Genomic DNA, 16,087 nt, shown 5'->3' with positions numbered 1-16,087 from the left:
TAACTATAGTCACAATGCTGTATTCTCTGTATCTATGAGCTTGGTGGTTTGGTTCGGTTTTGTTTTTTATTTCACATGTAAGTGAAATCATATGGTATTTGTCTTTCTCTGACTTATTTCACTTAGTATAATGCCTTCGAGTTTCATCTATGTTGTCACAAATGGCAAGATTTTCATTCTTTTTTATGGCTGAATAATTCTCCATTGTATCTATTCATCCGTCAATGAACACTTGTTTCCATACCTTGGCTATTATAATGCTGTAAAGAACATGGGAATGCACATATATTTTCTACTCTGTTCTTCTTAACAAGGCTTGCCCTCAGGAAAAACTAGCTAACCAGACCCTAACCTGCTTGGATATGATCAGAACCTAACTTTCTTGGGAGAAAAAAATACCTAACCTCAGCCTATTCTAGCCATTGTCCCACCTAAAAGAGGAGGAAAAAACTGAGAAGCACTTGCAAAATTCACAGTCCAGAGGCATAGCTCACTAAAAGACTGAGACCTATTCATAGACTATAGAACACTTTCCCTCCACCACATTCACCACCACATTACTAAAAGCCTATTTATAGAAGTTCCTTTACCCGGTACATCATGCCTAGCTATCAAGACAAAATTATAAGGCATAGCAAAAAGCAAACACGATTTTAAGAGACAGAGCAGTCATCAGAACCAGACACAGCAGGGATTTTGAAATTATTAGAACAGAAATTTAAAAACTATGTTGAATATGCTAAGGGCTCTAATGGATAAAGAGGACAGCATGCAAGAACTGATGAGCAGTGTAAGTAGAGAGATGGAAATCCTAAGAAAGAATCAAAAGAAATACTAGAGATCAAAACAATGTAACAGAAATAAAGAATGACTTTGATGGGCTTATTAGTAGACTGAACATGGCTGAGGAAAGAATTTCTGAGATATAGGATATATATCAATAGATTCTTCAAAAACTGAAAACCAAAGAAAACAAAGACTAAAGAATCATAAGAAAATAAACGATCTTTGTTTAAACCACTGTTTTGTGATGAATAGATAAGTGAAACACCTGATGAGGATTTAGCCTTACAAGCCTATTTAGGAAACAGAGTCCAAGTGGAACCCTGAGATGTCTTGGTGCTTCCCATGCTACTAACCTAAGGTTCCTAAAATTCTTCCTGAGCAGTTCGGGGTCAGGGAGCAAAAAAGGGCTCTAGTGCTTTCACTCATTACCAAATTATAACGAAAATATCTCAAATTTCCACAAATATCACCCTGGTAAACATGAAAGTTCACCAAATGCACTTACATTAACTAATACACAATGCAAATCTGTAGCCTCGTCTATTCCTATGGTGTTCAGAGCTTGCTAGTTTCTACCACATTCTCCATGCGCCCATCTGCATTGGGGTCATCTTGAGCTGTCTCTCTGTCTCTCCTAGGCAGTGACCAACACAGCAATACAAACATGCAGATACTTAATATGCCACAGAGGACAATGGTGGCAGAGATCGTGATTTCTGAATTGTTTAGGGTCGGTCAACACTAGCTGTCCATTAACATTGGAAAAGAAAGTACTAATCAAAAATTCCAACTAAGCACACAGCTGGTAAAGCTACTTGGGGCAAGATATGATGACTTTCTCTTCCTCTCATTACACAATACATATAAAGCAATCACAAAAGCAGTAACAGTCATCAAGGTGCTATCATGGAATGCAAAATTTTAGAGGAAATCTGTGAGATCAATCCCTCCACGGCCAGTCAGAACCAAACTGACTCCCACCCTTGCTATACAAACCACTCAGAGAAAAGCATTAGGTATTATCCAGGAGGTAGCATCCGTCCAGATGAATCTGCTTGTAACTGCTGAAACCAACAGGAGCCTCAGCCACAGGGTGTCATTTCTATTTCCACAAAAATAGACAGGCTTTGGGCAAATTCAAAGTACACGCTTAAAAATAATTTTGCGGCTTCCTTTGAGCCAAGACACACCATCAGCTGATATACATTTTAGAGTCCCTGTCGACGTGTATCTTGAGAAGGGGAGGATTAATAATAGCTTACATTTCTATAGTGCTTTTCAACCCAAAGGATCCCAACTAAGGGAAACAAGCTGAATCTTTTCTCTTCATTTAAAGGAAAAACCCTAGTGAATTTCAAAGTAATCCTAAATACTAGAGCTAATTACAAAGAAATTCACTTTTTTAAAGTGTCAGAACATAATTATTGTTTTTTAAAACTTAAATAGTATCCACATTGCTCCTGAAAGCTCACAAAGAACACCGCCATCACCATCTCAGAAGGCTATCATCTCTTTCCAACAAAGACAACAGCTTCGGTGTCAGGGGATTTAGAGACATTATGGGTGAAGAGATAAAAATAATAATAATAATTAACAATTGCACAGGAAGCTCCATCTGGAGCGTCTGATAACACAGTAGGAGGTGGATCCAGATGGGAAAAGGTGGGTGGCACAGGGTAGAGTTTGTCCTGATCTCATGGGCTTGGGACCCCAGACACACTCAGATTAGTGTAGACTTGGTTCTTTCCACTCCCTGTGATTCAAATGGAACTAGCCAGGCCAGAGCCAGCATGTTTTACTAGTGTTCAGGAAATCTGGGCTCTAGATCATAGTATTATTCTGTCTGGCAGCATGACAAGGTCAATAATACATTTACCAGTGTTTGATAATTCTAGGTTAATATAGCTTTTTATTCTCTAAAGTACAAATTCTTTCTTATCTTTAACCCAAGTAATTTGCATATACATCTACATAGTAATTCCAGGCACAGTGCTGCTTATTTCAATCTTTTTACCCTGACTGGCAGCTAATTAGAACTTTGAGATGTCAGCATGTGTCAAGATGAAAAGACATCACACACCCGGTTACAGCACAGACAATGGCTTTTAATAACCTGTTTAAGTCATGCAGTTCCCAACTATCTCACACGTTTAGGATGAGTCGTTACTCAATCCTGGAGGGCTGCTGAGCAAGGAGGACCTCTGCTGTTAAACAGGGACCAACAGCTTTAGAGGAACAGTGAAAAAGGACGTCCAAAAGGGCAAAACTGAAACAGGATTTTCAAAAGAGAAACAGAATTTTTTTTTTTATCAATTTGTTTTCTTTCTACAGAGATGCCAAACTAGGGTGTGATGGATAGAAACACCCCCACCCTGCAAATGCCATTGCTAGAGAACACGATCTTGTGACGAACAGGCAGAAAAGTAAGTTGTTGAGAAGATAAAATTATCTCATTTAGGAAAGAGAATATATTAATCACATTGTGACTCTGCATAAAGCCTTTATTTCCCTAGAGTGTCATAGTTTGAGATGCTTGTGTATACCGCTCAGTATTCATCATGAGGACTGTATTCTCAGCATGGGAGAGATGCGTAAAGGGGAAACCTTTCTCCCACGGTGTCACTGGCAAGAAAAAGGCGGCTGTTACAATTGCCTTCACACACACCCTCCCCTGACAGAGGGTTTCATGAACTCCAGAGATATCTCCCATTAACTTGATTTTTGTCCAAAAAGGATATTGATTACACAAAGTAATTAATTGTATAAACTGGTGTTAGGTATTATGGGAATACAAAAGTGTAAGAGAGATTTTGCCTTTGAAAAGCTGCAAAATAAGATATGTATGTATTAAAATAAATAATATAATAAAAGAGGTGTCTTAAAGTATGTCATCACTTGGTTCTAAGAGCCTGTTAAAAATAGTAACTACTGTTCATTTAACAAAATGAGAGAACTCTGAAAACTAAAAGAGCTACAGGAGTGTTAGAAAAACAGGTCATTGAAGATGGATAAGACTGAGCCAGAAGAAAAAGGGATATTCCAACTTGGAAGATGGGGTGGTATTTACTTGGATAATGACACTAAGATTGAAATAAAACTTGTTTTAGGGAGTGGGAATAATTCTGGCTAGCTAAAAAGATGGGATCCTTAATGTCTAATTCAATGATACCCAAATATTTTAGACAGTACATCCTATTAGTAAAAATTTTTGAGCCCGCCTCCTAACATATATATACATACACATGTACGTACAACAAATTGATATATAATTATGTACTTTATATAACATATTTTAAAGAATGAAATATATATTTTTTAAATTTTTTGTATTTATGGTACAAAAATCCTTTTTGTCATCTGTGAGAATATTAATATTTTAAATGAGAACAATATGACTTAATATACTTGTTAATCTTTGACTAACACTTGGTGACACAGCAATTCAAAAGTCTGGCTCTACAATTATTTCATTATGATAGTTGATATTAGTGACTGACTTAGTTGGCAAAAGATGTGAGTGGGGTTTTTTTCCTCACTTTTAAATAATCTCAAAAAAATATTTTTAAGTTCAGTAATACTCTATATTTTATTGTCAAATGCCTTTAAATACCACTAAAATATTTGTGTTTTCTGAAGATAGAGACAAATTTACCATGAAGCTAGTGAAGCTTAAGTTCAGGACTCCTCACCTGCATGAGCATCTCCTTTGGAATGTATTCACATGACTGTGTTTCTGTAAAGGTGGCAGAGGTGAGATAAAAATGTGATATTTTGACCACAATTAAGACCTCTGTTTCTTTCCACTCTGACTTTCTTCTGTTATACTTCCTTCATGTTAGACGGGGCGTAAGTAGCTGCAAGTACATTTTGATCTGAATAAGGGAAAGTAGACTTTTGAGTACATTTAGCTTAGGTTTAGCAGGATATAATTAGATGGTTCCTAGGCTCTTCCATGTAAGCCATCCCAGTAGAAGATGCCTTTCAGGAATATTCCTGCCCACTGTACTGGCTCATTGTGGTTGTGACATGAAAGTGCAATATGAGTGTGTTCTATGGTGCGCAGGGCCAAAAATATGTGGAAGTGGAAAAGAAATGAGGTTTGAAATTATGGAACCAGAAGCTAACCTGTGAAAAATTCTTCTAGTAATCAGATATGTCAGATTATAAACAACAGATTTGGTTCTCAATGGAAATTCTCTCCTGTCATCATATTCAATTTTAAACAAATCATAGAATTTCTTTTTAGCTGTATTTTTTATTGTATTCACATGAAACAGAATTTGTCATAATTTCTGAGTTTGTAAGGCACAAACCTATAGCAATACTATAATCAAAGAGTAGATGTGTGTGTCAAGTCATATATTTTATGTATCCCAGCTATCAGAGCACATCTTACTATGTCTCATGTATCTTGACTTGATAATATCTGGCAGTTCCAGATACAGTGGCATACAAAATTGTCACCAACACACCAAAACAAATAAAGAACAAGTGTTCTAATGACAGAACTCCTAAACAACTTTATCAATAAATCAAACTATATAGCATAAGAATAACTTGATTATACAATTATGTAGCTCACCACAACATAAGAGCATTTTTAAAATGCATTTGGATTTGCTCTAATTAATTAGTATTGTTAGTTAAAGAGCATTTAAAGTTAGTTTTGCATGATAAAATATGCAACTCCCCAAAATCTTACTGCTCAGATATAAACATTATGGCGGCTTCCTCAAATTTGACTACAATACTAAAAACATAAGTAACATTATTAATAGCAAATTATTCTCAATAATAAAAAATGAATTTTGATCAGTATGCTAAAGGAAAGTATGAATTATCTTTCTATTCTGCCTGTAGGAAATAGTATAAAGTAATTGTCATATGAAGGGATGCCAAAAGAAGATGAGGCTAAAAAATATAAGAAAAATATAGAAGAATGTCAGCAGCTCATTTATAAAACCATTATGTTGTTTTTATGGATCTTGTGTTATTTGTGGTATTTCCTGCTTTTTAAAATGAGTTATCTGCTGTGATTTCTTTTCTCATTCTAAATAAATGGTCATTTTCATACTAGATTTTGCATTTGTAATTTTTTATTTTTTTCTTTTAAAGAAGCCTCCGAAAATAACTCATTTTCAAGCTCCATGAAATCCAAATATGTCCTTTTTTAAGTTTTTAGGTTATAATATCTTGTTAATTTAATGGTTTCATACTATCACTAAATAAAATCTTAAGCATAATATATACTTAAGTGAGATATATTATTAAATATAAAGACAAGAATTTCTATTTCCAATTGTCATTTCAGTAATTTAAAAACATTTTGACAAAATTCTTGTCAGAGCTGATCAGCTGCAATGTTATTACTGCATGATGTGGCTTACAAAGTATTTACACGAAGAATAGAAGAACAGCTTGGCCTTTTTTGTTGGTTATACTTGTAGTTACTATTCTCTTCAATCTGTGATTTCTTTTCTGAAATCTTTTTAAGCCACTTGCCCATTCATGAAATCATAAATCAATAAATCCATATCTAGATGTTAGCTAGAAGCTAACCCAAAAGATAAGGGTACCACTGGTATCCTCTGAGTAGTTTGAAACTTCAACTATTACTCAGATACCATGAGTAACATGATCATCTGACATACAGTTTGAAAAATAGTTCCTGTATCAATCTATATATAAGACATTAGCAAAGTTTAATTTCTTTTCTTTTTTTACTTAAAAATATGTATAATTGTTTACATGGTGTGGAAATCAGAATTTAAAAAAATTCTGCTACATTCTTCCATATTCCAATGGATTTTCTTTCATATCTCCTGGATATACCCACCTCACTTTGGAGATTACTGATCTAGATAATGGGTGTAAATTTATCTTAGAAAAGAAAGGAACCACTGAAGATTTTTAAGCACAGGAGAGACATTAGAGCAATATTTTTGGGAAATGAGTTTAGCAATGCTCTTCAAGATGGACTGAACGCTAGAATTTGGAAGTAGAAAGATGAGTTAGGAGGTCAGTGCAATAATCCAAAACCAAGGTTATATGAATAAAAATTAGTAGTGTGGAAATGAGAATGAGAAAGAAGGAGCAAAAGCAACTGACCTGATCAAAGAAGAATGAACATAATTTACAATGCACTCATTTACCAGACAGGTTTTGAAGATGTGGGTGGATTTAGGGCATTTGATTAACTGGTGTGTGTCCTACGATTACATCATATGTCAGATTACCAGACTGTTTATATGTCCTCTGGGACAGCTGAGTGTTAAAGTGCTACCACCACACAATAAACATACTAGAGAAATTAAAGCAGTGCACATAAACATATGGGATTCAGCTGGCTAATTAAAACCCTAGTGAGCCAACGATGGCCTAAAACTGTAAGAGTTTAGTCATTACCAGAGGAACACAGCAAATTAGACACTCTAAGAGGAAACATCTTAAATTTGTCCCAATTGACACTTAATCAAAAATTAGCAAATTTTTAAACACAAGCTAAAACAAGCTCAGTCAGAAATATTGAAAAGTTATATATAATTTTTGATCTTTCGAATAATTTTAATACAAAAGTCTTACACAGTAAACTAGACCATTTTTCTTGTTTATAGACCAGAAGTGAATAAGACAGAACAGATGAGGAAGAATACCATCTCACATTATTTCAAAATGTCTATATTATTAAACAACGCTTTCTGTTTAGTTATTTTATTTTTGTTAATTTTTTTTTAAATGTGTACATACTCAGGGTTAAATATTAACTGAAAGGCTTCTAATAAAACTTTGTCCTGTCTGATAACCACTTAGCCTCCGAATCCTTCTCCCTATTTTCATATTTAAATCATTTAGCGATTATATAAAAATCTTTAGAGAAATTGTTATTTTTTTATTTAACGTCTTTAGTCATTGTATTTTTGCTTTATGCTATGAGAAATGAAGATTTATCTGTTCGATACCACTTCCAACCTAGTTTTCCCCAGTCCACCCAAAAACACTATATCTAGTGGCATATTGGAACCTACTTGTGCAAGATTGCAAGAACCAATTGTTTTAGAATTTTGCAAGCCAATTGTTAAGCACAGCCATTATTAAAAATTAAATTACACAAGCTCATATTTAAATAAATTATGTTAAAGGAAATAAGCACTCGAAGCTTACACTTCCTAATTATGTTACTACATTTTACTATTATCTATGTTTTTAAGGTTACTTACATTTTCATTACAGAAATATATTTATACTTAAAACACTGTACAAGCACCCTTAATGCACTTTCAAAAAATTCTTCCTCACCTTGACTCAGGTAATAAAACCAGCTTTTTTTTTTTTTTTTTTTAATGAAGACCAGCTGGGGTCTCTACCTTCTGATTTCTGGGGTTTTTTTTCTTTTTCTTTTTATCCAGTTGAAGTAAAGCAATATTTATTGTGGGTTAGAGAAGGGATGCATAGAAATGGTTGTTAAGTTCTTGAGTTTTAAACATCGTGTGTGTTGACCCATTTCTATTAAAGATAGGAAATTATGAGCTAAGAATATTATTTGAAACAGAAAATTAGTGTAACAATAATAACAAAAATAGACAAAAACAGTCTCCAACTTAGTCTCAAATGTTGATAAACTATATAAACTAGGGAATACAGTTTACTTTATGAGTTAATCTGCATACTATATAAAGGACTTTTTTGGTCTATTAACAGATTTAAATACGTTTCAAATGGAAAGCTATTATCTACAATAATATTTCATTCATATCTTTAAAAATATTTTAGAGAAATTTAATTCCCAGAAACAGACAACCTGCTAAATAATAATTTATAGGAGTTTGCTCACCTTATATAACAGCATTACATTTTCAGTAAATATACAGTTCACTGAATCTTTATTTGCTAGGAAAAAAAAAAATTTGTAGTAATAAAACAATTTGTGGTAATAAAAAAATATATAACTGTTAAGAGAAAGCATACTGCCCTCCAAGCGTCCCCATTATGGAAAAACATAGTAGAAAATTAGAAGCAAACTAATCGTTTATAATGAAGAAACATGAGGTAAAATTCGGCATCAACAAGTTTCAAATCATCACATTGGTTCCCAGTATGTCTCACTGTTTTTATCTCTACGTCCATCCTAGTGACTGAGATTAGCCTTTATATATTTGGTGTATTTTTTATTAAACATATAGATTCTGTCTGTCAATGAAGTATGCCTATTAATTACTTTGTTTATAGAGAGATATCATCCATAAAAGGAAAAGGCAAAAATAAATAAATAAATAACTTCTAAAAGCTACTGGATATGCACTTTTAACCATATACCAAAATGTTTAACAGGCCTAATTTTTCAGGAGCGGTTCCTTGTCTCTTCAGATACCAATCCAACAATTTCCCTTCAATACAAAGTGTGCCTGTCACCCACAAACCCAGTCAATCTCACTCTGTAAGTTAGGAGACATTGCTACTATCCTGTACTCTTCTGTGGAATCCAGTGCCTCTCTATTAATGTAGAAGTTCACTGCAATTAAGGACTGAGTGGGAACAGAGTCCAGTTGAAAGTATAAAGCAAAGCTGGGCAGTACCTAATTTAATTATCAGAGTTGGGATTATTCCAGGACTCCACCTGCTGTAAGGGAAGTGCCCTGGGATCTCTAATGACCACAGGTGGTCAGGATTCCAGTTTTACTGATCATCCAATTAACTGCCAAGCACATCTTTTGCTATACCATTAAGTGACAGGGCTGGGGAATCCACTCTGCTAATTAAGAACTTGGGGCCTTGTGTTAGTTTCCCAGAGGACTTTCCAGAGTTTGTGTGTATTTGTATATGGCCACATAAACATACATTTAATAAGAGACACTTCTCATGAATAGTGAAGAAGACAGGCTTCAGTCATTTCTTTTCCACCCTATTAGGGTTGGATAATCGCTACAGCACAAGTCAGATTAGGGTTGAAAAATGCTGAACCCTTCGGCAGTTTTTAGGGCCACCCCTGCTCCAGCTCTTCATTGTGGCCAAGTGCAGAATGTACAGATTGCCTTGCACAGTCCCACATGACCTATGGAAGAATTCGCCCTCAATCTTTATAGCAGGTCTTATTTGAGGACCTTAATATACTCTTCAGGATAAAACTGGGGTGGGGAGAATTCTCATTTTCTCATATTCTTACAATAAAATGTGACTCTAACTTCCTCAGTTTCCCTCTCTTTGAAGGAAGCATAATGATACATAATGATACCTGACATTTCAAAAACATGAAATCTGAGGAATGACTTAAAATGTTTTTCCCAAAGTGAAAATAGGAAAGCTTCTTCAGATAACCTAGCCCAGTGGTTCCCAAACATCACTGCACTGACCACTTGCATTTGAATCATTTTTTGATATTTATTAAAAATAGAGATTCCCAGGTTCCACTCCCAAGCTACTGAATCAGAATGACCAAGGATGGGAGCCAGGTATTTGAATTTTCAACAAGCCTATGAGCTCAGTCTGCTTTTTGAAAAACCACTGGACTCTGACTTCCTTTGGAGGCAAAATAACAAAGGCCCATTGTGTGATTTTAAAAGAAAACCTTGTCCATATATCATACATAGTACACACAATTTCTTTCTCCCTTTTCTGTGCTTATTTTCTTTTGCGCCCCTTGCATTACTTCTATTTTAGATCCTATCATCTCAGTTATCGAGCTTAATTTCTTTCTTCCCAGGAAGCATTGTATAAAATTGCTTTGGGATCTTATTAAAATTGATGCTAATTAACTTGACCATATTTATTTTCACACTCAGATAACGTGAGTAATCCATGTGAGACATTGAACTTTAGACACAAGGGAAGTTAAAATGCCTATGACGCAAATAGAGGCATTAGAAAAAGATTATTGGACAATTTAAAACTAACTGAATGCTACTTTTTCCTGCTACTGTAGTTCATATTCCAATATAATCATCTGTTTTTAATTAGTGGGAAAGGAGATGTTTGAAGATATTACAAAAATCTGGTACCATGGCGGCAAGAGTAAAATGAAGATGGCCAAAACTTCCCAATGCAATGGAGAGTTTATTCTTCTGTAAAATGAGATGGTTGTAGTATAGAATCTCTGAACTCCCTCACAATCTAAACTGCCTGTAGTCCATAAATGATTATAATCTTGAACAAATCCTCAGAAATTTAGCAAGGACATGAACAGGTAAAATTAGCAAAGTCAGCTGTTACTCTTAGACCTGAAAGAAAGAGTTAGATGGCTTTAATAAAGAAATCCGGGAAATATTACTGGGCCAAGCAGGGTGACCAATTTTCCAGGTTTACTTAGTACCGAGGGGTTTACCATAACATAGGACTTTCAGTGCTAAAACCTGGACAGTCATAGCCAAACCATGATGGTTGGTCATCCTAAGGCCAGAGACTGAGTTCATGAGCTATAAATTAAAATTTTTTTCTTTGTAAATATAATTAAGCTTTTGACATGTTGAGGTAAAGCTGGAGCTCTTTAGTTTTTGGACAGGTGGCTGGGATATGATAAGTGACTTCTAATTGTCTGAGGTATCACAATCATGATTAGAACAAAAGAATAGCATCTGAACAAGGAAGGACCTAAAGTATAATCTGAATAAAAAGCAACAGAGCATTTGAGAGGGAACGTGGATAAACATCGTTATTAGAAAAGGATCTGTTTTTTATTGTAAATAGCACTGATTTACACACAGCACTTCAAACTAGAGTCTATTTGCTTTTAAATAAAGCAATTTAGTTTTTAAAAATCCAGTGCCTCCCAAATAGTTATAAAAACCTACAAAAACAGCAGTTGACTTCTCTTAGAGGTAAACAAGGACTTGCTTAGCAATTGTAGCTATTTACCTGGTTTCCCAGCCTGTATTCCTGACTCTCGGCTATGCCTTCTCCATGGATTTAGGCAAGAACAGGATCCTTCCAGAGAACTGATAAAGATGAATTCATAAAATTATGGACTCCTTTCACCTTAAAGTTAATACGAAAGATACCATGAGGTTAAAAATATGCGTTTGGGAAGGATCCTGGAAAAAAATGGTAGAGTAGAAAGCACAGGAATCTGTCTCCCCACCCAAGATAAGAGTTGAACTGGCAGAATCTGTCTAATATAACTATTTTGGAAGTCTGGAGTCTATTAAAGGCTTGCAACTTCCAGGGAAAGGCTTGGACAGTAAATTGTGATTAATTTCAATTTTAGTTCTAGCACAGGAAATGAGAGACATAAAAATACTACGAGGCATGTAGAAAACAAATAGCAAAAAGACAGAGGTCACCCTTATCAGTAATTACTTTAAATGTAAATGAATTAAATTCTCAAATCTAAAGACAGATATTGGCAGAATGGAAAAAAATAAACATTATCCAACTATATGCTGTCTACAGAGATTCACTTTAGATCCAAAGACACTAATAGGTTGAAAATGAAAGGAAAGAAAAAAGATATTCCAATTCCATGCAAATAGTAACCAAAAGAGAGCAAGAGTGGCTATACTAATATTAAGCAAAACAGACTTTAAATCAAAAAAGTTTTTTAATGGGTACATAGTTTCTGTTTTGCAAGATGAAAAGAGTTCTGGATACGGACGATGGTGATGGTCGCACAACAATATGAAGTACTTACTATCACTGAACTGTACACTTAAAAACAGTTAAGATGGTAATTTTTATGCTACACGTATTTACCAAAATAAAAAAAAAAAAACTTCTAAGAAAAAAACATATATTTGTGTTTATATAATCTTTCTCTACACATACCATGCAAGTTACCTGTTATTTCTATGTTCTATTGATTCAAAAAAGAACCTAGCTTTTTAGGAGGTGGTAATTATGTTTGCAGAGACAATAATAAGATAACCTCCGTTATGGTTTATTAACACAAGGTAGATAAAAGATCCAATAACAATAGCTTGTCCCTAAATCCAATGGACTGATTTTAGCCTGTTCCCTGACTTCTCAGCCACATTTAACACAGTTTATCACTCTTTCTCTCTCTCTCTCAATATGAACAAAATGTCAAACTTCTAAATATAAAAGATTTCTAATTCTAAAAGTGTAGAAGTGTCCTGAGCCTCACTGGAGCCTGAGGCAAAAGGAAAATTTAGTAATTCTGATCTTGTCTCTATTTAAAAGTTTAATGTTTTGCTCATGCGGATCTTTTGCATTGACTTAGGGTTTTTATTTAAATATCGCATTAAAATATTATTTACCTTAATACTGAGTTTTTTGGCACCTCTGAAATTTTGTATCTTGAGGTGAGTCCCAATCCTGAAAAGACTCTTCCTGTCACTTCTGTGACAGACCACAGTTTGCTAGTTTTTCTGCTCTTTCTGGCCTCTCCTTCCTAATCATCTTTGCAGCAACTCCTCTGTCAACTAAATGTTAATGTCCTTCAAGGTTCTTTTTAAGCCTTTTCTCCTTTCTCTACACATACCATCCAAGTTATCTCAGTTATTTCTACATTCTATTGATTCTCAAACTGTTTCTTCTTCACTTTACCTCCCAGTCACATTAGCAACCACACTATATGGATAACTCAACCCTAATTTAACCCAAGTTCTCTGCCTTTGTGGGTCAGTCAATCCCTGTTTCCATAATGCATTTCTGGAGACCAATTTCTCACTTTCAATGAAGTATTTCCTCCTGCCAAAATTCAAGTATCTTTACGCACCAAAACTCTCGCTCCACTTCCTTCACGTCTGCCTTATACTCTAGGGAGAGAAAAAAACAGAAACCCTCTAGGCCCTCCACTTTATTCTTCCTTCTACATTGCATTCCAGTTTCTCAACTATGTCAAAGTCTCTCTCAATTTCTCAGCTTCACACTGACCTTTCTATCTGGCAAATCTCCTTAATTTTACTAGCAAACTCTTATGCCTTCCAGGGAGATCTTCTCTGACCTTTATAGTACATTAGGTTCCCCTGCTATGTGCACCTATAGGACTCTGTACCTTCTCTTTCATAACCTTCATTGTGCATTATTGTAACTATTTGTTCCATTTTCTGTCTTCCCCACTAGACCACAACCTCCATGAAGGCAGAAGCCATGTCTCTCTTGTTCACAATTATATATCCAGTTCTAACACAGTGCCCAGTATGTATCAGCCACTCAATAAATAATTATATAAGGGAACGAAGTCAGTCAGTGAGAATCAAACACCATTTAAACAGAACCTGTGCAATCAATGAGCAACTGAGCAAATGAGCAAAAGACAGCAGACACAAAGACCACAAAGTCCAACCACTATTAGAAAGGAGCTAAACAGAAAGTCTTACCTTTTTTGCTAAATAACCAGAACTCCTTGCCCTCATGCAGTCTGTATAATAGGCAGAGCACTGTATACTCATTGGCTTGGCTGTCCTAGGGCCAGTGAAATCTTGGCAGTCCTCTGCGGTGCCATCTGGTTTTTAGGAACCCTCCTGAAACTCACTTCTGCTCTGCTATGATCAGATGTTCTGCCCATTGATCTTTTCCAGGATGTAGGTTTTTACTTGCTGTTTGCTGGCTATTGCATCACACCAAAGAGTAGTACATAATGGCCTCACAGAGCAGTAGGGAAGAGATTCAAATTTGCCAGATCCCATAATCTCGATGTGATGTTGGGAACCTCTACTTAATATAGTTAGGTTCCTAACACTCTTTGGAAAAGATGAGGCTAATCAAACAGGAAGCTCATACTATATAAAGCGTTTGAAACTAACACACAAGGTTTTACTGGTCAACAATTGGAAACGAGTCTGATTCCATAGGTTAAAAAAAATTTAATTGCCTAACTTTGGCCTGTCCTTTGAAAACTGATGGTGTATATAAAACAAAAGTCAACAGATTCAAGCTAGAAAATGGAGAACTCAGCTTTGAAGGACTTCATTGAAAAATATAGGAGAAAAAAGAGACCTTTCTTGTCCTGGAAGAATGAAGACTGTCACATGAGCTGGACATGTGCACAAAACATCCAGCTTCTTATAATCCAAAAAGTGCAAAAAATTAATTAAAAAAAACAAACAAACAGAGACTGGAGAACTTCATTAACTTCACTGTGTGTGGTTAATACTCCCTATTAGCATATGGGGATTTGTCAGAAAACACTCTTAGAAGCTTCCCCTTATCATATATCTTTACATGTACTAAGGGCTTAGACTCATATAGCTAATAAACCTCACTAACAAATTAGCATTATCTATAAAAATGCTGCAGCCAAAAATATTATAAAATTGTACAGCTGAATGTAAATCTTAAAAGCCTTTATTTCTGTATCACAATAAGCATGAGCCCCACTTATAAATGCGATGACAAAAATAGACACACACTGCTTAGTGTTTGGAGAAAGATATTTTGTGTGCCACTCCACACTGCAGAGGCTCTTTACAATAAATCTGAGTACTTTTCCAATCCATTTTCCCTGGGCTCTTTCCCTCTAAACATTAATATGTGAGCCAAGGGTGCTTAGATATAGGCAAAAGTAGACATCGTGATAATATAAGACCTGATACTCTGCTTCCCAAACCACGAAGGATAAAACTCTCTTGCAGAAAGACTACTCTCCTTTATTACTGTGTCTTACTCTTGGATTTTCTTGCAATGCCGTATCCTCATATTTTTCTTCCAATTAGAAATTCCTAAGGGAAATCTGTGTACCAAAAGGTATAATGAGGAACACATTTTAGATCTTTTTCCCCACAGAGGACAGAGTTACCAGCCCCTGAGAATTTTTTTTAAAACAGTCTGGCTGACGTTTTGGTGCCAATACCAACTGCTGGTTAAATCATCCAATCAGCTAGGATGAGGTCTTTTGTTCTCTTGTTTTTGTGTCTTTTTTTTTTTTTTTTGAACATTTAAAGTTGTCAACAATTCCAAATAGCGTCTCATTACTTCTCTCCAATTTGTTTCCATGTGAAGATTAAAACTATTGTGTCTAGACCAAATTATCATAGGATGCATAAATGACTCACCGTTATAAGACCTACACATAGATATGTCCCAACAATGGTTTGAAAAGGAAACTTTTTGATATCAAGCCACAAAAGAGAAAAATGCATCTCCACATTCTTTTGTTATCTATATTCATCAACAACAATGATGGCAGTGATTTATTGAGTATCCACCAGTATCACAAGAGGAACTCTGGGAGTTTAAATTAATGAAGCTAGACCCATACAGTTTATCGATTTAGAACAAGGTCAGACATTTGCTTATAGAAACAAAAAAGCTTTTCTGTTTCGAGCCATTCATGATTTAACTCTTCTTTTAAGTAAAGATAGGAAAGAGGTTGAAATGTAAAGCTGTTATTTTCCATACATGACTTTCTGAC

At 35.0% G+C, this 16,087-nt stretch overlaps 1 protein-coding gene across 4 annotated transcripts in view; it reads right to left on the bottom strand.

Annotated features, from left to right (window-relative positions):
- SLC4A4 (solute carrier family 4 member 4) overlaps positions 1-14,655 on the bottom strand; it is a 357,503-nt gene extending 342,848 nt beyond the window's left edge. For 2 of the 4 annotated variants that reach the window (XM_039845398.1, XM_039845397.1), the window contains exons 1-3: positions 14,055-14,655; positions 11,632-11,751; positions 8,618-8,673 (exon numbers count right to left, since the gene is read on the bottom strand). The gene's annotated coding sequence lies outside the window, so the exon portion shown is untranslated. The remainder of the gene's footprint in view (positions 1-8,617; positions 8,674-11,631; positions 11,752-14,054) is intronic. The other 2 variants (XM_039845399.1, XM_039845396.1) reach the window with 2 other exon arrangements.
- Positions 14,656-16,087: the final 1,432 nt, after the last annotated feature.

This window comes from Pteropus medius, unplaced genomic scaffold, assembly GCF_902729225.1.
Source record: "Pteropus medius unplaced genomic scaffold, Ma_sr-lr_union100, whole genome shotgun sequence".
In the NCBI taxonomy this organism is placed as follows: Eukaryota; Metazoa; Chordata; class Mammalia; order Chiroptera; family Pteropodidae; genus Pteropus; species Pteropus medius.
The sequence above is the reverse complement of the archived record's forward strand: the minus strand, read 5'-3'. Positions and strand labels throughout refer to the sequence as shown.